Raw genomic sequence first — 23,002 nt, 5'->3', positions numbered from 1 at the left:
AGGTTGGACCGGGGTTAGGAGAGATATCCCCTGAAATAAGTAGCAGTAAAAAGAGAATGAGCAAGTAGCTCCTGCTCATTGGTGGTCAGACGTTGGCTGCTCTGGCGAGGTGGCAGCTCCGGATGGGTCCGTGGGTGATGTCTCTGCTGAGTGGGTGTGAGTGTTTGGGGTGAAGCCTAGTGTATAAAAGGCTCCCAGTGGCGCATGTGGGCGTGCTAGTATCACTTATTTGTAGTTTATGCGAGTGGATACTCTACCACTCTGCACATTTGAGTGTGTCACTCTAGTCTCTGAGAGTACCTATGTAGTCAGGTAGGGTTAGGACTGGGTGACTTTCCTTGGCTTAGCATCTGTCTCCTTCATGTGTGCGATTAGCACAGTTGAGTTACAGAGCAAGTACAAAAATCAGGCTATACTTCTCTGGGAAAGCAAAAGGGTCGTGCAGCTAGCGTCCCATGTGTTCTCTTCCTTGACTCAGGATCTGTTTTTTACCCATGTGTGGTTAGCACAATCTACTTGCAGAGCGAGCTCAACCCACGTGCTAGTTCCCTGTGACATTTAAGAAGGTTTAGAAATTTGCTTACTTTTTACAGTACCACTCTGTGCGGTAACAGAGCTGGGTACTCTGATTTCCATTCACACTGTGTGGCATTTAACACAATATGTTTACGTTGATCACTTGCTGTTTGGTCCGCCATTATTCACTAGCAGCGGTTATACATCTCTGCACAGGGGACCCCGGGTTGCGATTGCACTTTATTATTTATTTTTATTTAGTACAATCTGACAACCCTAACAGGCAGTAGACTGCATTATATAGGTGTGGAGTGTACAGTTCTCAAATTGTACTAGTATAATAGGTGGGAAAAGAAAAACAGACACGTTATGATTTTTTTGTATGCCTGTCTATATAGTAGGGTATTATATATATATATGTAGTCTGTAGTGATGTAAAATTGTTCTAGAAAAATGTGTGTGCAATAAAATTGTTTGCAGCAAGCAATTTTTGTGAAGTAGACAGTCTCCGTTAATTGTCTGGATTTGGGAGAATTTTCTGTTCAAACTTTAAAATACAATTATTTCTCTTTTCACCAAAAGTAGTGCACAAAAAATGTAAAAAGTTCGTTCAGTTGCAAATTTTCTCTGACTGACAATGTTTTAAGATGTTTCTTCTTTAAAAAACAATGTGCTTCCGTGATGCAGAATTCTAGTGCTTTAAAAATGAAGAAACAAAGCTTAGTCCAAATGCATCAGGACAGGTGCCATGTGTACAATATAGATGTTCAATCATACTGGATCTGGCACTGCTGCTGAACATCTCCTATCTCACACTGCCTCTATCAATTGAATTTCTGTATTATCTGTATTATTTTCAGACTTATTCACTCATCTTCAGTTCTTCAGTGTTTATCCAATGTTTTATAGCCTTCTTTTCTGACTTGAACTGCTGTGATGTCAGCTCTCCTGTCCTTTCTCTATCCTTAATCACCCTAAGTGACTACTGCATTTCCTTACTCAGCTTTTATACAGGCTCAAATAGTCCCTAGTGATTGACTGTGCTATGAAATGAACTGTGATAGTTGCATGGCATTAACAGGAAGCCCACACTTCTGTGTCTAAGGTTTATGAGCCTTATGAGGTGGATGCCGTCTTTTGCAATATATGAAATTGCAAATTATTCTTATTTTCCAGGACCAGCAAATGTATTCAAATTCATCATAAACTCATTTTGCATCAAATCAATTGATTTATTTCTAGTGTTTACACTCATTTTCCATATCCATGTTTACGGTGTACTGTTATCATAAGGTGTTTCACTGTTTTTTTTCTTTTGTTTGTGCTAGCTCTTTTTAATCCTTACTATGTGTATTATGAATTAATAAAGTAGGCATTTTAATTTGCATTTTATCTTGCATGATTTACTTTTTGAGATTGAGAATTGTTTAATTGCTAGTGTACTCTTAATACAGTGTAGACATAATATTCGTATATTTGTTTAATTTATTGGTATTTTGTTATTTGTTTTCATTTTTATATATGTCAATGCAATACCTTGAAAGTAAGAAATACAGGTCTAATGAAACTGTGGCTGTGTTTTGCATAATTTTACTGAACTTAGTGCAAAAGATGCTGAAATCAATAAAACAGAAATATATTTGAATTTGTTACTTTCAGCACATGATTAAGATTGCCTCCAACAAAATGATTTTTTTCAGTTAAGCAACATATGTATATAAGAGTATAGTAATTTTTTGCTGACTGTTAACTCTGTTCTGACTTCAGAAATAGATACAGTATATTAGAAAAATTCTAAAGGCAAATATACCGGATGTGCTGCTCACTCAAAATATGATACACAAATGTAATTTATGGTTAAAACTATTTTTAGAATTATGATTTTAACAAACAAAATTGAACATAGCTTTCAAACTAATATTAATACTATAAATAATATTAATATTAATTCAGTTTTTTTTAAATAATCTTCTTAAGGCACAACTTTTGCATCTTAAAGAGCATCTCTTACCAGTTTTTGAATGGTAAACTGCCCACATCATGAAATAGAAGTTGCAGAGCTGAGTAGGTTATAAATTATGGTAAGCCCAACTGGATATTACCAGAGATTTTCTCATGGGGGCAATGACTTTGTCCCCTGTATGTCATTGACCACTAAGACTCAGTAGGCATCATGCAGGAGAAAAAAAGAACACACCTTTTACTCAGCTCTGATCTGTGCAGCTATTGTGTGGTAGAGAGAAGCACTGAGTGTTATTACAAACACTTCCAGATCTCCTCTTGGACACCAGTATAATAAAATGTCATTCAGCAAAATTTGTTACTTCCTTTAACCAACTTTGGAAAAATAGGGAATAAACCAGAAAAGGAAGATTCTGTTGATGATGGAAAAAAAGCTAATGCCACCCCAGCCTGTAAATAATAAGTGTCTCCAATCTGACAATTTGAATGGGTGTAGCAAAACAGACCTGCGTAGTTCAATATTTTGATTTACTACATTAATTTCCGATGAATTTCCTATGACCAAAAAGTACCATGTAATAACAAATGCTGTGAGGTAAGGACACTGACACAAACTGCTGCAAATGACCATAGTATAATTATGAGATATATGGTTACCAAACTACAACAGATATGCAAAAATTAAAACATATAGAATGTTTTCAAGTTTTTAGAAAAAAACACTAGTATCCTCTACTAAAAATAACCAGAAAGCAGCATTGGTTGATAGATGCATGGAAAGGAAGTTTTGGAAACTACAGGGTTTTTTTTGTAGTTCATATACTTGTTAACTTGTATAAGAAAAGCAGAGTTGCAAATAATCTGCAAGGAATTTGTATGTTTTTCCTCATTTTCTGTGGGTTTCCAATGGGTATACTGGTTTCTTTCTACACTTCAAACACATTCTGATAGGAGTATTTGAAGACAGCATTGACAGTACTTGTAAAACATTGTGGAATATGAAGGCACTTTATAGGTAAGCATAATAAATAAATAATAATGAATAAAAAAGTACTATTTTTTATAAAATTTTTTTAATTATCACCCCCCTTACCAAAAATGTATTTCACTCAGTGCCATTATTTCCACAGTGCTTTATAGAAATCATGATCCCTGTGCCCATTTGGGCTCACAATCTAAATTCCCAATATGTATGTCTTTGGAAAGTTGAAGAAAATTGGAGAACCCAGAGGAAACCCATGTAAGCATGGGGAGAACATGCAAACGGCTAACAGATGTCATTCTTGATGGGAAATCCTGAACACCAGCATTGCAAGGCTACAGAGCTAACCATTGATCCATTGTGCTGCACATAACTAGTAAACCAGTTTCAAAATCTTTATTTTTTGTGTGTTTAATTTATCTCTCCCCTTGTCCAAAAATGCAGCTTAATTCTAAAATGCTACAGTGCAAAGTAGCTGCATGTAAGTTCACTCTTAGAACGGAACATGCATCAACAGCATGTAGTATCATCATGGGGTGTACACTGTGTGCAGAATTATTAGGCAAGTTGTATTTGAGAGGATTCTTTTTATTATTGAACAACAACTATGTTCTCAATCAACCCAAAAGATTCATAAATATCAAAGCTTAATATTTTTGGAAGTTGGAGTGGGTTTTTTTGGGGATTTGGCTATCTTAGGAGGATATCTGTTTTTTCAGGCAACTATTACAGTGCAGAATTATTAGGAAACTTAATAAAAAACAAATGTTTTTTGATCCTTGTGGATCTTTGGAAGATGATAAAAAAAGGAATGCTCGGATTTTTTATACTAAGGTATTTCAATTCATTTTTATTAAAAATATTCTCACTTTTTCCTTCTGCAATCAGTTTATCAAAGTTTCCTATTATTGATGGAATAATTTCCATCGAACTGTTCGTATAGTATTTATTGTCCGAAAGTATTTTAAAAGCCTCATTACAATAATCCTTACGATCCTGAATAACAATTCCTCCCCTTTTATCTGCTGAACGGATTACTATATCTCTGTTAGACGCTAGTGCTTTCAGCGCTATATTTTCTTCCTTAGTTAAATTTAGATGTATATATATATATATATATTAGATGTATATATTCGGTTATTCGGTTATTATTTACATGAGAAATTCCCTTAAAATGTTTCTGTACAATGTCATTAAAAACATTTAAATAATGTCCTTTATTCTCCACTGGATAAAAATTTGATTTTACAGGTACTTCCAGGTGAAATGTTGGCTCCGATTCAGTGTCAAATTGTACTGATTCATTATTACTAGTATTATTATTTATAGAGGCTGGATATATATATATATATATATATTTGAATGATTGATTACAATTATGTGCTAAGTGAATGTGTCACAGTATGAACTTTGACTTTTCTAAAAAAACATGTGACTATTGGCGCCAGTTTTTTTCAAATGTCAAGTGTATTTAACCTGCAAGCAATGCAATTTTCCCCTGTATATCATCCCCTGAGGAAGAAGTGATTTATACTTAAAAATGCGTTGGGAAATGAATAAAACATCGATATTTTAATGCACGATTACAGGTGTGTTATGTCAAGCAGCATACGAAATCCATAAAAAGTTCCATTAAGCTATAAAATTTAGAAATAAACATTTCTGACATTCAAAAACAAAAAAAATCAGTGACCAATATAGTCACCTTTCTTTACGATGACACTCAAAAGCCTTACATCCATAGATTCTGTCAGTTGCTTGATCTGTTTACGATCAACATTGCGTGCAGCAGCAAACACTGCCTTCCAGACACTGTTCCGAGAGGTGTACTTTTTCCCTCCCTGTAGATCTCATATTTTATGAGGGACCACAGGTTTTCTATGGGGTTCAGATCAGGTGAACAAGGGGGCATGTCATTATTTTTTCTTCTTTTAGACCTTTACTGGGCAGCCACGCTGTGAAGTATTTGGATGCATGTGATGGAGCATTGTCCTGCATGAAAATCATGTTTTTCTTGAACGATACCGACTTCTTCCTGTACGACTGCTTGAAGAAGGTGTCTTCCAGAAACTGGCAGTAGGTCTGGGAGTTGAGCTTCACTCCATGCTCAACCCGAAAAGGTACCACAAGTTCATCTTTAATGATACCAGCCCATACCAGTACCCCACCTCCACCTTGCTGGCATCTGAGTCAGAGTGGAGCTCTCTGCCCTTTACTGATCCAGCCTCGGGCCCATCCATATGGCACATCAAGAGTCACTCTCATTTCATCAGTCCATATAACCTTAGAAAAATCAGTCTAAAGATATTTCTTGGCCCAGTCTTGACGTTTTACGAGTATCTTATGTTTCTTGTTCAAATTGGTCATTTTTCAGCCTTTCTTACCTTGGCCATGTCCCTGAGTATGGCACACCTTGTGTCAGGAATACTGCACTGCACTTGCTCACTGAGTCAGTGCGTGTGTCCTGAGTACCAAAACAGTGCTCAAAGATACCTGTGGAGCAGTACAGCAGCGGTGACGATGCGTGCTTCAGACTATAAGGACCTGAAGCACGTGACTGCTGGGGGTGTGACATAAGCTCCACAGAGCTAGGAGCTGCAGCGAAACTCCTAGAAAGGTAACTACAGGACAAGTTACCAAGGGGCATAGACAGAGACAGAAACCAGATCAAGCTGGGGTCAAAGTACGAGATAGCAGGACAGTACCAAAGGGTTAGACAGAGCGAATAGTCAGGACGTAGCAATAGATTAGAAAACCAGAACGGGCAATGGACGGTACAATAGGGACAAACTGTAACAGAGTAACAATAGCCAAGCCAGGAGGTCAGAACTGGAGAAGACTATAATACCAAAACGAGAGATGGAGTTCAGAGTGAGGGGACAGACCGGGTCATACATGGGAATCAAACAAGCAATGCAGTATCCACGCACACCAGGGGGGGTCAGACACACAAACCAGAATAACAGTATAGCTGACAGGGAATCCTAGTCTGGAGTGAGTATGAATACCCCTCCCAGATCCAAAGACAGGCCGGCAAAAGTTAACCCTGTGAGACCAGGACAGTAACCATGTCCTAACCATGACACCTTGAGCTTTTTGATACTCCAGTAACGTTGTAGCTCTGAAATATGGCAAAACTGGTGGCAAATAGCATCTTGGCAGCTTGACGCTTGATTTTCCTCAATTCATGGGCAGTTTTTTGTGCCATTTTTTATCAACACGCTTCTTGTGACCCTGTTGGATATTTGCCATGAAACGCTTGATTGTTCAGTGATCACGCTACAAAAGTTTGGCAAGTTCAAGACTGCTGCATCCCTCTGCAAGACATCTCACAATTTTTGACTTTTCAGAGTCCGTCAAATCTTTATTTGGACCCATTTTGCCAACGGAAAGGAAGTTGCCTAATAATGAAGCACACATTATTTAGGGTGTTGATGTCATTAGTCCACACCCCTCCTCATTACAGAGATGTAAATCACCTGATTTACATAATTGGCAGTTGGCTTTCAAGTCTATACAGCTTGCAGTAGGACAACATGTATAAAAAGGATGATGTGATCAAAATACTCATTTGCCTAATAATTCTGCACACAGTGTACGGTTCCTAAATCGGACTATTAAAAAAGTACTAAAAATTAAAATGAATTCTTTCTTTAAAATATTTTTTTAATCTAGCACTCCTAAGACTTCACAAAAAAAGATGTGACAAGTAAAACTAGGTAGGCTTAAGTCTCAAAAGCAAGCACCAGAAACAGGTCACTGAATTTGGGTGGCATGTACAGGTCTATTATTGTACCATTACAGTAAAGAAGAGTGTATGTTTTTAAAACAAGTACACTTTCTGGATTTAGGTGATTGTTCTTTGTCTTTTTAGGAAATAAAAAAATATGGCTTGCCAGTTTCACAATCCAGGAATCACACATTTCATCACTCACAAATCATGATTTCAGCATTTTGTTTAGTATCAAAATTAGGATAGAGAACTATTAAAATACCATCCTTGTTTGCAGCATATTGAGAATAAAAAATGGTTATATTAAGGTGCTGTTACTCAAGTATATCACATATTAATCAATTCACAGTCACACTGACTCTGCAGGTCCATCACCTCCTTGTCACTTGAATCATTGGATTGTTATTCTTAGACTGGGACTACCACTCCCATTTTCAATGTGCTTCAGTGCTGCATGAGAAAACTCCCATCTGGTTAGACCTTTTGTGGAATGTTCTCTGTGCTCGGACCTCCTATACTTACACTATTAAATCCTAAAATGGCAATGCTTGGCCTGCCCCTATCTCCTACACTGGCTGTGAAAGTCTTCCTATTTGACTGTACTTGATCATTTGATAACTGCAAGACATTATGGGGAAGCCCGTATGGCAACGTCTGACATAATTATTGGGCCCTCTGAATTTTCAACACTGTGAAATGGGAATTGGGAATTTTTTTGCAACGCTCTCTAGTCAAATCACAAACTGATAAAAATCACAGGAACCATGGTATTGGAGGAAATTCAATTGAAAGTCAATCCTTCATGATCATCCACTCATATCTATGTATACCTATTGGCATTCAATGTCTGATGACTTTTATTAATATCATGCAAAGCTTTAACTTTTAAAAATACAAATTGTGTTCCAAAATAACTCCAGACTTTTCTCAACTTTATGTTGATAAATTGGGCAGATTTGTTCTACCTTATCTATTCACAGTACAGAAACAGTGCTAAAAGATACCTGTGGAGCAGGGCAGCAGAGGTGACAATGCGTGCTTCAAACTATTAGTGTCAGGGTCTAGTCAGCGCCGGAAAGTAACGATGCACAGGACCTGTGGACACTGAAGTTAGCAAGCTGGCACAGGACCTATGGTCAGGTGACTGCAAGGGGGCGGGGCTTAGCATCCTGCTTTCAGATATGACAGGACACCATACAGCAACTCAGAGTCAGGCAAAACGGAGGTCACAACAGTACGGGTAAATGAGGCACAGGAGGGACAAACAGACGGGTAGTCAGACAAAGCCAAAGGTCATACACAAGAGGGTGACGTGGTACCAAGCGGACGAGCAGAGAGAAGTCGGGTCACAAGCAGAGAGTCATACACGAGAGGTAGCTCAGTGCAAGAGGGGCAGGCAGAACTCGTAACAGGGACAGAACCAGATCAAAACCAAACAAGCAACCAAAATATCAGGCACAAGGCACACATACACACAAGGTCAACTAACTCAGCCGAGGGCAGGAGTATAACTGACACCGGACCTAGGTCCAGTGAGCATTAAGTAGCCGCCCTCTGCCAGAGAGAGGCGGAACAATTAACCCCCAGTCTGATCAGGATGGGCCAAAGCGAAACCCTGTCCTGGATCATGACAAACATATACCAGAATAAGTGATGTCAAATTACCAGCCCTTTGCTGAAAAAAAATGTGTAATTTTGTTTGGAAACTTTTATGCACTATGTAGCCTCCAAGTGGTTCTGATATGGGTTGCCGGGCTTTGTTAGAATCTTGCAATAGTGTTCTGAATTCATCTTCTAAAAATTTGAAAACTTTTGTATGCCATTAATGTCCTTGTATTTTATGCTGCTTTTTGGATATGTATTCCATTACTTATTATGTATAAACCCTTTGACCATTTAAGTACATTATATTAATGCAGTACTATAGTGACATGTTTGTCTATAATGTTTTTATTAAGTTGAAGAAAAATATGTATGTCAAGAGTCAAAAGCATATTAAAAATATGTGATTTTTTCGAACTAGATTGAATTATGTAATTTTTCTTTGAAAAAGAAAACTTTTCACACTATGTGTCGTTCAGTTGAAAAATCACTGCAATTTTCTATCTAGGGCACCAATCACGGCTGTGCAGGATGTCAAGCAGCAGAAATATATTTTTTGACTGGCTTCAGATTTGGTTTGGTTCATCTTGTTCAATAATGTACTGTTGAGCAAAATTTGTCAGACACTCCTAAATGACCTCTAGATAAAGTAATCACTCAGATCACATAGAGTTTGGTTGATGTCCTTACTGAACTTTCTCAAATTTATTTTCAAGTTAATTCCAATTTAAGTTGTATAAATACTTTCACGGAAGCTCAGAAACAGCAAAGTAGTTCACATTAAAACATATTATTACATGTAAAGGAGGCAAGCCAAAGACTTGTTTAAGTCACCCATTTTAACGCAAGTTAAAAATGTTAAGTTCCACCATTAACCCTTGTGCAGCATTTTATGGGGGCATTTATCTATGGAGCATCTTTTTGGACCACCATTATCCTTTGTGCAGCACCATCCTCACCTTATACTCAAGTCAACAAGTTTTCCCAGTTTTTTGTGGCAAAATTAGGAGTCTCGGCTTATACTCTGGTCGGCTTATACTCGAGTATATACGGTATATAAATATTTCACAGTCAGTGAAATATTTATGACTTTCAGATCACACCATGCAGTATAATATATATATTTTATTTCTTTAACAAGGTGCTTCTAAATATAAACTCCTTATTGGAAAATCACAAATAAACAGTAACATTACATGTGTTACCCAAAACTTGCAATTTCCGCAGTGAGTCTTGTGAAGTTTATTCTCTTTGAAAATCACTGAACTTCATATAAAGATTGGTGATGAAAAAGTCCGGATATGTCTGAAGTGTAAAAATAAGTACTCAAGGTCAGGAAAGCCACATACAGTGTAATTTTATACTTAGTGGATTTGTGCTGATCGGATAAAAAAAACTTCAACTTCAATGGTTCAGTTTTAACTACAATTGTACTTTAAAAGTGTGCTGTTCAAATTGGCTTCAATTACTTACAAAATAAAAGCCGAGCTAAATATTTGCAATGAAAATGATTTCATTTCTTTAATAATTTATTTGTAATTGTATAGAATAAACATTCCTACCCTTTTTCTTTATTTTTTAACACTACTTTTAAATGCCTGTTTAGCCTGTTCAGAAAGCTTTATGGATGGTACTAAACTCTTCCATATCATGATAAGCAGGAAATTTAGCTTGCTTCTTCATACTAGCTTCTGATTCTGTCATTCAGTAATATTGGCAGCCCCTGGAGATTTAGTCATCATGTTCCTGCTATAAAGCTATGTCTTCTCTTTCTTTCCTCCATGCTCATGTGTCCAGCATAAGAGATAATATACTGTAAAACTGTTGGCTTTTGAGCTATACATATCAACCTGATATCTGCTATTCTGCCTTTGCTTGAAAAAGGCCTGTAAGGATTCTGAACATTCCTTTGTGCCTATTTTGCCCTGATCTAAGATGAAGTCTTGTATCTCGCCCTGTCATGGAACTTCCTGTCTGTCCTGATTAATTAAGTCTGGGTCATGTGCTTCTGATTATTTTGTTGCTGTTGGCTCCTGAGCTACTTCCTGTCTGCTGGTGGACTACCTGCTGCTGCTCATTACTCGGTGCTCTGCCTCTCTATGTTCTGCTGCCTACAGTCCTCTGTGCATCTCCCTGATGCTGTATGTGCTTAACTACTGTCTGGACTACTAGTTGGAGCCATTCGCCCCTGGAACTGCTGTGGCCAGCAAGGAATCCTGTCATCATCATCATCTTCTCAAGGTCTGTGTTTGCCTGGGCTGCAGTGCTGGACTTGTGCGTGACTTTCAGCCTAAAGGGTACACATAGAGGCTTCTATATAATGCTGGACTTAAGTTTTAGTGCCATGTGCATTTCTAGCCTTATGATTGAAAAATATTCAGAATTTTCTATCTACTGGCTAACAAGGTCCAAAGATATACATCTTTCCTGTATCCTTATGATTGTTAGACTTCAATACTTTAGTGCTGTGTGCATGCTCATTCTTAAATAGGGGCAGCACGGTGGCTCAGTGATGTTGTCCACCAAGGACAACATCTGCAAGGAGTTTGTATGTTCTCCCCATGTTTACGTGGGTTTCCTCCGGGTACTCCAGTTTCCTCCCACATTCCAAAGACATACTGCTATGGAATTTAGATTGTGAGGCCCATCGGGGACAGTGATGATAATGTGTGCAAAACTGTAAAGCGCTGCGGAATATGTTAGCGCTATATAAAAATAAAGATTATTATTTATTATTATTATTATTATTAAATATCGCTGGACTGCCATTTTCTTTTCACAAATATCCAAAAATTCATTATAAATAGATGGTAGTAAAGATACCTCAGTGATACTTTCCTTATCCCGAGGACTTGCCTGGCTTGTTACTGGTGTTTCTCTTGATAAGACAGTAGTTAAGCACAGACAGCATCAGGGAGACATACAGAGGACTATAGGCAGCAGAATGTAGAGAGGCAGAGCACCTAGCAATGAGCAGCAGCAGGAAGTCCACCAGCAAACAGGCAGGAGCTCAGGAGCAAACAGCAGCAAAATACTCAGGCAAAGAGGAGCACATGACCCGGACTTAAATAATCAGGACAGACAGGAAATTCCATGACAGGGCGAGATACAAGACTCAATCTTGGATGAGGACAAAACAGACACAAAGAAAAGTACAGAATCCTTACAAGACCATTTGTTGGCCAAAACATCACTTTGAAGCTTCATTTGGATAAATAAAGGAATTCAATTATTACTTTGGCGCCTTGGAAACAATTTGTTTTGTATCTGCTTGTAACTTAATGAGAAGTTGCCCCAATGAAGCATGGTGCTCAGGGAGTGATAAAAAGGGACTTACCATTATGGACACTCTACATGTGAGCCGGGTAGACAAAAAAATCTGTCCAAATGATGAGTCAAGTGCACGTTTTCTTCTCTACTAGGTTCTTCTGTCCAACTGAAGAGCTAGCACAGTCAGAATGACAGTTGTGCATGCACCATTAGACAATGTGTCCTCTTCTGTCTCCCAAAACTAACATCTGAGCAAGCACTTTCATATTCTTTCTCACTACTAGATTGTATCAACACTTTCAGAATCCTTCACCACCAAACCATAGAGGTTTCTGTCTCATCGTGGCTTATGTGTTTGTTTTTTCCTTTAATCCCATTTGCTTGCAATTTCTCTGTTCCATACCTTAACATTCCTGCCCTTAAACTTTTTAAAATTTGGTCAAATTCACACAAGCTGTTTACAAAATTGAACTCATTCAGGAAGAAACAAAATTAATATAAGCTAAAAATCCAAATATGTTTGGCATCAGCACAGCTAAATGACTTAGAACAGCTAAGAATAAAAATCATTGATTATGCAAGATGTCCATCATGTGCTGCAAAAAATCTAAGAAACTGAAGTTTCCATTTGTGCAGAAATGCATAAAGATTTCTGAAAGTCAACTTTTTAAAACATTGTTCTCAGTCAAGCATCAGATTCCTTCTGCTATATTTTTGTGTCTCATGGGAGTTCCTCAAAGCTCATAGACTTGCTTGAGGCCTCAGCTGTGACGGTATCCGATGAATTGCCACTGACATGTTTGACACTTGATATGGAACTTTATTGCAAATATTACTTTTGCTTCTTGGTTTGAAGCTTGGCTACTTTGAGTACATTGTGCCCATGAGAGAGTTTTTTTATGCTATCTTAAGACCAAGCTTTGCAATACAGACAGCAAAATACTTCTTTCCTATGCTAATGTAACTGAGCCTTTCTTGTTTAGCACAATATTGCCACTGTATATTTTGTGCCTGTGATTTCAAAGATCTAAGTTTTAATCCCATATGAGGCTGCTTTACTACATCATGTTATGCTTCTTTTTAACAGTGTGACTTTATATGTGTAAATAAGTCCAGCATTTCCTGTTTATGCCTTGATGATTTAGATGTTGAAAATGGCAGAACTATATTTGGGAATACTCTAGCCCACAAATTCTGCATTTTTTCTTCTTATGATTTTCTCCCAGAATAATATATCTGTGCACGACAAAGATGAATGATTTACCGCATTGCAAAATCAATAAACAATTTATAATATAATTTTTTTAGGGATGTGAGTGAACTATTACCTATTTATACACAATATTTAGGCACCACTTTTTTGAATATGTATGTTAAAAACTCAGAATTGTTTCATCTATTGTACTATTATTTCAACATCTATCTATTACATATGAGCGAAGTTGCCAAAATTTAAATTGGGGAGTTTACTCAAATTGGATTCGCAACAAATTAGACAGTATGAACTGAATATGTCAACATGATACTGGGTCTCTTGATACTCAAGAGTACATCAAATAAAGTTCTGAAAGAAAAAATTATACTCACCACTAGAGATGATCAAATACATTAGAATGTAATTGAATTCCAGTTGAATTTTGCAAAATTCCGCATTCACCAGTATGCAGATGTTTTTGTAAATCGCTTGGGCGTGGATTCTGCAAAACATAGGCTGTTGCCTACCATTTTTCTTAGACACAAAAAGCTCATTAAAATTTTAGAAAATATAAAAAAACCCATATTCAACTAACCAGTCAATCTACCCTTCACCACCACCAATCTATTCCTCATTTAGTCTTTGCATTGGTGTATGCAATTGTCAAATCCCCTTTAGTCGTTAGATAACCTGGAGACTGAGACCAGAAATTTCTATGCTACTAACACAGGTCCAAATATAGGACTAGGACCAGATGGGCAATGGTGAGGAGTGGATGTGAGCAAAATGATTTTTGATATTTTTTACATATTACATTTATTATGTTCTGGGGTCTTGAGAGACCCCTTAGCATAAAAGACATTAAAGTTATTCTCCCCAAATCTAAATCATGCAAACAAGTAAATTCAAATTTTGCCTAATCTACTCATCTCTTAATCATTGTATCAACCTCCCAGTCTTTGTTGACAGGCATCAGCAGTAAATTCATGACAACAGCACAGTCAAGCACTAGCCTCAGTGGTTTTTGGCAGCTACTTTGGCATCACCACTGAGCCAATGATTGTCAACAAAAAACAGAGGTATTGAGTGATGGATTGCTGGGTCTGCAGAATATGAGTTATTCTGATATTAACTTTCACTAGTGAAAGCCTATGAGCAGAAAATAATAAATAGTTGGTGTTCATCTTTCCTCAAGGACTCCATCAATCTTTTGAACATACATCCATTTTGCTAATTCACTGCACACATTATAAAGAAAACTATAATACAGCTCCATGCACATTGTTTTTCAAGAATAATCTGTAGCCAGCAGTTAGGACCCAACCTTTGTTTTGGTAGCTTTTTAGATTTATATGCTATTACTTAGTATAGTTGAAAATGCATTAAATCAAGTTGTTATATTAAATTTCTGTAAATTGAAGAATGTAGTTAAGGCTAAAAAATGTTTAAAGTGTGAAGATAGTGCTTTTTGACAACAACGCATTTATTCTTAATTATGCCAGACATATTATTCAGTAGTAAGGATGAGTGAACATGCTCGGCGATACTCGGATATCAGCTGGGTATCTGGGTGCTCAGATGCACTCGGGACTCGGTGAGCATTAGCCAATGCTCAAATTTGAAGCTTTAATCCCAGTCCTGCATGTTTGGCACCTATTACAAAGCCAATAAGCATGCAGTGATTGCCAGTAAGTCATCAAAATGACGTAACCATCTAGGTGGTGGCATTACTGTGATTAGCTTGCCGCATTACCTCATCTGAGGTTGTAAAAGGATTGGCGCCTCTGCGCTTGGCTCACTGATGACATTACACAGCAATGGGACAGTTCTTATTGGAGGGAGAGAGTTATAGAGGCCACTAGTGTTGATAATGGTGCTGATGCTGAACAATCATACTAACAGTCCTTCTATGGGCTAATCTTGTGCTTTGCTGTTTGTATCAGATACATTCTGCATTTTACCTAGGGGAAGGATAGTTGAAGGAGCAGGGAGAGTGGCTGAATGCAGTCTCTAGGCAGGGCTAGGAGCTTTGCAGTTCATTGCAAAACATGTAACTGTGGCAGTTGGCCAAAATCTTTTTCTTGGATAAATAAATTGATTATATTGTCATCCAAAGAGCATTACATGCTTTGTGGTACATTTTGGTGTTATATAACACTCTCAGAAACCATTGAAAAAATTTTCTGCATTCAGTTACTCATCCATAGAGTATTATGTGCTATGTGGTACATATCTGTGCTATATAGAATCATAGAATCATAGAATCTTGGAGTTGGAAGGGACCTCCTTGGCCATCTGGCCAACCCCCTGCTCAAAGTAGAATTCGCTAAATCATCCCAGTCAGATGTCTGTCCAGCCTCTGTTTGAAGACTTCCATTGAAAGAGAACTCACCACTTCTCATGGCAGCCTGTTCCACTCATTGATCACTCTAACTGACAAAAAGTTTTTTCTAATATCTAATCTGTGTCTCCTCCCATTCAGTTTCATCCCATTGCTTCTAGTCTTTCCTTGTGCAAATGAGAATAAAGATGATCCTTCTACAATGTGACAGCCCTTTAGATATTTGTAGACAGCTATTAAGTCTCCTCTCAGTCTTCTCTTTTGCAAGCTAAACATTCCCAAATCCTGCAACCTTTCCTCATAAGACAGGGTTTGCAGACCGGTCACCATTCTGGTCGCTCTTTTCTGACCTTGCTCCAGTTTGTTGATGTCTTTTTTATAATGTGGTGCCCAAAACTGGACACAATATTCCAGATGAGGACTGACCAAAGAGGAGTACAGGGAAATAATGACTTCACGTGATCTAGACTGTATGCTTCTGTTAATACATCCTAGAATTGCATTTGCCTTTTTTGCTGCTGCATCACACTGTTGACTCATGTTCAGTCTGTGATCTATTAGTATACCCAAGTCTTTTTCACATGTGCTGTTGCTTAGCCCTATCCCTCCCATTCTGTATATGCTTTTTTCATTTTTATTGCCCAGATGTAGTACTTTGCATTTTTCCCTGTTAAAAACCATTCTGTTAGTTGCTGCCCACTGCTCCAGTTTATTTATATCTTTTTGAATCCTCTCTCTCTTCTCTAGTATTAGCTATCCCTCCTAGCTTTGTGTCATCAGCAAATTTAATCAGCTTACCCTCAAATCCTTCATCTAAATCGTTGATAAAGATGTTGAACAATACAGGGCCCAGTAGAGAGCCCTGTGGTACCCCACTTGAGACATTCTTCCAGCTGGAATTGCAGCCATTTACGACCACTCTTTGGGTCCGATCACTAAGCCAGTTATGAATCCACCTAACAGTTGCCTTGTCCATTCCATACTTAGTCATTTTTTCAATAAGGATTTATGAGATACTTTGTCAAATACTTTGCTGAAGTCAAGATATGCTATATCTACAGCATTTCATTGATCCACCCAATCAGTGATTCCGTCATAGACGGAAATTAAGTTAGTGTGACATGACTTATTAGTTACAAACCCATGCTGACTCTGTTTAATCACTTCATTCTTATCCAGGTACTGACATACATGTTTAATAATTTGCTCAAAAGATCTTTCCTAGTATAGAAGTCAGACTCACCGGCCTATAGTTGCCTGGGTCCACCTTCTTCACCTTTTTGAAGATAGGAACAACATTTGCTCTTCTCCCGTCTTCTGGGACTTCTGTTCTCCAAGAACTTTCAAAGATTATGGAGAGGGGTTCAAAAATTTCTTCTGCTATCTCCTTCAGAACTCTGGGGTGTAATTCATCTGGACCTGGAGACTTGAATTCATTTAGGTTAGCTAAGTGTTTCCTCACTATCTTTCTGTTTATAGATATCCTGGATTCTTCTATTCCCTTAATAGGACAGTGAAGAACAGTTAATGTTACATTTCCTTTCTGAGAGAAGACAAATGCAAAATAGGAATTTAAAAGTTCGGCCTTCTCAACATCCTGTCTTACCATTTCATCATTTTCATCCTGTAAAAATCCTATAGCATCTTTGACTTTTCTTTTACTTTTGACATATCCCCAAAATCCTTTATTATTGCTTTTGACATCTCTTGCAAGCCTCAATTCATTGTCAGCTGTAGATAATCTGATTTGTGCCCTGCAGGTTCTGCAGACAGCATTATATTCTTCTTTAGATATGCCTCCCTCTTTCCATTTTATAAACATTTTTTTCTTCCTTTTTAGCATGTGCTTAAGTTCTGTGATCATCCATCCTGGTTTCCTTAAATGCTTTCTATTCTTCCCTCTTTTTGGAATTGTTAACAATTGTGCCTTGAGAATTTCATTTTTCAAGATTTCCCATCCTTCCTGGACATTTTTGTCTTTAAGGATATCCAGCCATTGGATCCCTCCAATTCTCTTTATGAGTCCCTTAAAATCTGCCTTTCTGAAATCTAACCTTGACGTCTGAGTCTTCACAGGTCTTCCTCCTCTAGTTATCCAAAATTATAAAATAGCATGGTCGCTATCTCCTAGGGTCCCAGCCACTTTTACCTCCTCAACCATTTCCTCCCTGTTTATAAGGATTAGATCCAAGGTAGCAGCTCCCCTTGTTTTCTCCCCTACCTTTTGGAAGATAAAAGATAACACTACAAAAAATGTTGAAATTTTTTTTGTAATTTAATTGCTCATCCATAGATTATTATGTGCTTTTCAGATGATTTTTATGTTATATAACACACCAAAAAAGTGTTCAAACATTTTTCTGGATTCAGCTACTCAATCATAGATTTTTACGTGTTTTGTGTTATATTTTGGTGGTGTATACCACTCTAAAATAGTGTTCAAAACATTTGTGCGATTCAATTAGTCATCCATAGAGAATTACTTGCTTTCTATAAAATTTTGGTGCTATATAATACTCTAAAAAAGACTTAAAAATTTTGGTGGTATATAATACTGCAAAAAAAGTTTTTTTTCTTAATTTAATCTGTCGTCCAAAGTGTATTACGTGCTTTCTATTAAATTTCAGTGGTACTATCACTCCAAAAAAGCATTAAAAAATGTTTCTGGATTCAATTAGTCATCTATACAGTTTAACATGCTTTGTGTGAAATTATGGTGGGCTAACATTTTTAAAAATTGCTTGGCCTTGTACAGTTTACAAAATATTTTTGTTCCAAAAAGTTGACTATTGTCACATATACTGTAGAACTTGGTTTATGTGAAATTTTATTGGATTGAAATAAAAGCAAAATTTGGTCTGCTGCACATGTACAAATTTGGTTGTTCAAAAAATTACTATTTTCACATATACTGTAAAACCTGCTTTCTGTGAAATTTTGTTAATTTAAAATAAAATACAAATTTGGCCTGCTACAGGTGTACAAATTTGGTTAGAACTTGATTTGTGTGAAATTTTATTTGTTTAAAATGAAATCCAAAATTAGCCTGCTTCTGTTGCACAAATTTGGTTGTTAAAAATTTGACTAATGTCATGTATGCTGTAGAACTTGATTTATGTTAAATTTCCTTAATTTGAAATAAAAATTAAAATTGGCCTGCTACAGGTGTACAAATTTGTTTTTTCAAAAATGGACTGTCATGTATATTGTAGAACCTGCTTTGTGTAAAACGTAATTTTTTTAATTAACCCCTTAGTGACAGCCATTTTGCAGCTTAATGACCGGGCCAATTTTTACAATTCTGACCACTCTCTCTTTATGAGGCTATAACTCTGGAACGCTTTAACGGATCCCACTGATTCTGAGACTGTTTTTTCATCACATATTGTACTTCATGTTAGTGGTAAAATTTCTTCAATATGACTTGTGTTTATTAATGAAAAAAAGAAATATGGCAAAAAAATTTAAAATTCTGCAATTTTCAAACTTTACATTTTTATGCCCTTAAATCAAAGAGATGTGTCACGCAAATTTCTTAATAAATAACATTTCCCACATGTCTACTTTGCATCAGCACAATTTTGGAAACAATTTTTTTTGTTAGAAAGTTATAAGGGTTAAAAGTTGGGCAGCGATTTCTCATTTTTACAACAAAATTTACAAAACCATTTTTTTTAGGGACCACATCATATTTAAAGTCATTTTGAGGGGTGTAGATGGCAGAAAATACCCAAAAGTGACACCATTCTAAAAACTGGACACCTCATGGTGCTCAAAACTACATTCAAGAATTTTATTAACCCTTTTTGTTCTTCACTGGAACTGAAGCAATGTGGAAGGAAAAAATTAACATTTAACTTTTTTTTGCAAAAAAATTAATTTAGAACAATTTTTTTTTATTTTCACAAGTGTTAGAAAAGAAAGTGAACCAAAAAATTTGTTACACAATTTCTCCTGAATATGTCGATACCACATATGTGGGGGTAAACCACTTTTTGGGCGCACGGCAGGGATTGGAACGGAAGGAGCGCCGTTTGACTTTTTCAACGCAGAATTGGCTGGATTTGAGATCTGACGCCATGTTGCATTTAGAGAGCCTCTGATGTGCCTAAACAGTGGAAACCCCCCACAAGTGACCCCATTTAGGAAACTAGACCCTTAAGGAACTTATCTGGATGTGTGGTGAGCACTTGTAACCCCCAAGTGCTTCACAGAAGTTTATAACGTACAGCCGTAAAAATAAGAATTCATTTTTTTTCACAAAAATGATCTTTTTGCTTCCAATTTTTTATTTTATCAAGGGTAGAAAGAGGAATTGGACCCCAAAAGTTGTTGTGCAATTTGTCCTGAGTATGCTGATACTCCATATGTGGGGGTAAACCACTTTTTGGGTGCATGGCAGAGATTGGAACGGAAGGAGCGCCGTTTGACTTTTTCAATGCAGAATTGGCTGGATTTGAGATCTGACACCATGTTGCGTTTAGAGAGCCTCTGATGTGCCTAAACAGTGGAAACACCCCACAAGTAACCACATTTTGGAAACTATCTAGATGTGTGGTGAGCACATTGAACCTCCAAGTGCTTCACAGAAGTTTATAATGTAGAGCCGTGACAATAAAAAATCATTTTTTCCCACAAAAAATGATTTTTATCGCCCCCAAATTTTTATATTTACAAGGATAACAGGAGAATTTAGACCTCCAAAGTTGTTGTGCAATTTGTCCTGAGTACGCCCATACCCCATGTGTAGGAGTAAACCACTCTTTGGGCGCACGACAGAGCTCAGAAGGGAAGGGGCACCATTGACTTTTTCAATGCAGAATTGGCTGGAATTAAGATTTGATGCCATGTCGCGTTTGGAGATGCCCTGATGTGCCTGAACATTGGAAACCCCCACAAGTGACCCCATTTTGGAAACTAGACCCCCTAAGGAGCTAATCTAGATATGTAGTGAGCAATTTTAATGCCCAAGTGCTTCACAGAAGTTTATAAACGCTGAGCCGTGAAAATAAAAAATCATTTTTTTTCCTCAAAAATGATTTTTTTAGCCTGCTATTTTTTATCAGAGGAGAGAGATATGGGGTCCCCTGAGCCCCTCCGGTACCTCTGGTGTCTCTGGATCCTCCTGCATCCCCTGGTCAAGTTCCCCAGCGGTCAGCATCTTCTTCCTAGATCTGTCAGCGGGCACCTGGCAACAATAGGAAATTGTTCCTATTGGTTCATTTTGATCACTGTGTAGACCCTATCACAGTGATCAAAATAAAAAAAATAGCACATCAACCCCCATTTTATCACCTCCTTAGTTAGGCAAAAATAATCAAATAAAAAATGCATTTATTTCCATTTTTCCATTAGGGCTAGGGTTGGGACTATTGTTAGGGTTGGGGTTAAAGCTAGGGTTAGGGTTGGGGTTATAGTTGAGGTTATAACTAGGGTTAGGGTTGGGGCTAGGGTGAGGGTTATGGTTTGGGTTATAGTTGGGGTTATAGCTTGGGTTGGGGTTAGGCTAGGGTTATGGCTGGGGTTATGGTTGAAGTTATAGGTAAAGTTAGGCTTGGGCTAGGGTTAGGATTGGGGTTGGGGTTATAGCTAGGGTTAGGGTGGGGCTAGGGTTAGAGTGTTGGGGTTAGGTTTGTGTTGGGGTTAGGGTGGTGATTAGGGTTAGGGTTTGTATTAGGGTTAGTGGTGAGTTGGGGTTAGGGTTGGGGTTAGGGCTGTTAGGGTTGGAGTTAGAATTGGGGTATTTCCATTGTTTAGGTATATCAGGGTTCTCCAAACAAGACATGCCTCCCGCCTTTGACTCTACCAAATTTTTGCATTCAAAAAGTCATACAGTGCTCCCTCCCTCCTGTGCCTTGCCTTGTGCCCAAACATACAGGCTATCAGCGTACTCAGGAGAAATTGCGCAACAAATTATGTGGTCCATTTTCTCCTGACACCCTTGTGAAAATAAAAAAGTTTGGTTCCAAAGTAAATTTTCTGTGAAGAAAGTAAAATGCTGATTTTTTTTCCTTCCATTTTGCTTTAGCTCTGGTGAAGCATCTGAGGGTTAAAAAACTTCTTGAATGTGGTTTTGTGCACCTTGAGTGGTGCAGTTTATAGAATGGTGTCAGTTTTGGGCATTGTCTGTCATATTGACCCCCCAACCTCACTTCAAATGTGAGATAGTCTCTAAAAAATGGTTTTGTAAATTTTGTTGGAAAAATTAGAAACCGCTGGTCAACTTTTAACTCTTATAATGTCTTAGCAAAAAAATTATGTTTCCAAAATTGTGCTGATTGAAAGTAGACATGTGGGAAATGTTATTTATTAGCTATTTTGTGCAATATGACTCTCTGATTTAAGGGCACAAAAATTAAAAGTTTGAAAATTGCTAAATTTTCAACATTTTTGCCAAATTTCCATTTTTTATAAATAAATGCAAGTCATATTGAAGGAATTTTACCACTAACATGAAGTACAATATGTCAAGAATAAAACAATCTCAGAATCAGTGGGATCCGTTGAAGCGTTCCAGAGCTATAACCTAATAAAGTGATAGTGGCCAGAATTGTAAGAATTGGCTTGGTCACTGAGTACCAAAGGGTTAAAATGTTTGAGAAACTGAAATATAAATTTCTAAGGTGTTTTAACCCTTCCCTTTTTATGAATTTTATTAAGAACTCCAATTTCTCACTAAACAAATTCAATATACTATATTTACAACATGGTAGCAAGATCCTCAAAGTACAGAAAAAGACTGTGCTCACTAATACCTGGTCATAATATCAATATGCTACAGGCTACAGACAAGTCACTATGAGAAAAGGTTGAGTTAGCACTTGTGCAAAATACTGGAGAAGAGTGATGAGCAGGTATACTTTTTGCTCCAGTTTCCCCCAGCATGCTCGGGTGTTTTAGTGTGCTAGGAGATTTAGTTTGTGTTGATGCAGCTACATGATTTACAGCTACTAGCCAGACTGAATACATCTGAGGAATGCCTGTTAGGGAATTCCCACGTATATTCAGGCTGGCCAGCAGCCTTAAATCATGCAGCTGAGGCGACAGAAACTAAATCTCCAAGCACGCCAAAATACTCGGAGATCGCCTGAGCATGCCTGGGAAAACCCGAGCAACAAGTATACTCGCTCATCACTACCGGTGAACAATCACTCAAGCACCAACATGACATGGAGGATGCTTTATATTATAAATACACAAGGATAAGGTTTGTATAAACTGCCAATCACACTGATACACCTTACTTTTCCAACAACTACTTTGTCATCACTTAGAAACCAATAAAACATTACCTTCTGCTGGCAAAGTATAATATAATCATATTTGTTTGCTTGTTTGATCTTTTTTCCCAGGGATATATTAAGCCAAAGAGAAAAGTGGGGAACAACACATATGTATAAG

At 37.4% G+C, this 23,002-nt stretch overlaps 1 protein-coding gene across 8 annotated transcripts in view; it reads left to right on the top strand.

Moving 5' to 3' along the window:
* Nucleotides 1–23,002, top strand: part of CSMD3 (CUB and Sushi multiple domains 3) — a 1,871,449-nt gene that overhangs the window by 709,548 nt on the left and 1,138,899 nt on the right. The gene's annotated exons all lie outside the window — the stretch shown is intronic.

Source organism: Dendrobates tinctorius, unplaced genomic scaffold (genome assembly GCF_039654945.1).
Source record: "Dendrobates tinctorius isolate UK_male_01 unplaced genomic scaffold, ASM3965494v1 ptg000116l, whole genome shotgun sequence".
NCBI classification, from domain to species: domain Eukaryota; kingdom Metazoa; phylum Chordata; class Amphibia; order Anura; family Dendrobatidae; genus Dendrobates; species Dendrobates tinctorius.
This window is presented reverse-complemented; position numbering and strand designations above follow the sequence as displayed.